Genomic DNA, 557 nt, shown 5'->3' with positions numbered 1-557 from the left:
AAACCAGTATTCATGATGGATGATGCAGTGTCAAGAGTAATGATATAATCAGCAGCGGCATGAAATGAAGGCTAAAAGGAACTAAGGGGGCAAGAAAATATATTATATAATTTCAATGCAGACAGGTTTCCAAGAGCCATGACATTATAAGTAATAAGTGCATCATCAGTACTCTTTGCTAATGATATGTTACCTCTCAAATATTATAACTTGCTTGCTAATGTACTCTTTTTTTTTGCATTTTATTTTATTATTAATTTCAACTACACAGTACAGTGGTTAGACATTTATATAGTTTATGAAATGATTCCCCCGATTACTCTATTACCCATCCGGCTCTATATATAACCATTGCATTACTGCTGACTACATTCCCTATGCCATACTCACCATTCCTTTGACCATCTCTCAACAATAGAAAAGTATGGAACACTTCACGAATTTGTGTGTCATCCTTGTGCGGGGACCATGCTAATCTTCTCTGTATCGTTCCAATTTTACTACATGTGCTACCAAAGCAAACATAATATATTCTTTGCTAGAATTTTCCTTCCTCT

At 34.8% G+C, this 557-nt stretch overlaps 1 non-coding gene across 1 annotated transcript; it reads right to left on the bottom strand.

Moving 5' to 3' along the window:
- Nucleotides 1-418: 418 nt before the first annotated feature.
- On the bottom strand, nucleotides 419-521 carry LOC111734994. The gene has a single exon (XR_002778645.1). It is a non-coding gene; the product is annotated as a U6 spliceosomal RNA (small nuclear RNA).
- Nucleotides 522-557: the final 36 nt, after the last annotated feature.

The sequence above is a fragment of the Pteropus vampyrus genome, unplaced genomic scaffold (genome assembly GCF_000151845.1).
Source record: "Pteropus vampyrus isolate Shadow unplaced genomic scaffold, Pvam_2.0 Scaffold11196, whole genome shotgun sequence".
NCBI classification, from domain to species: Eukaryota; Metazoa; Chordata; class Mammalia; order Chiroptera; family Pteropodidae; genus Pteropus; species Pteropus vampyrus.
This window is presented reverse-complemented; position numbering and strand designations above follow the sequence as displayed.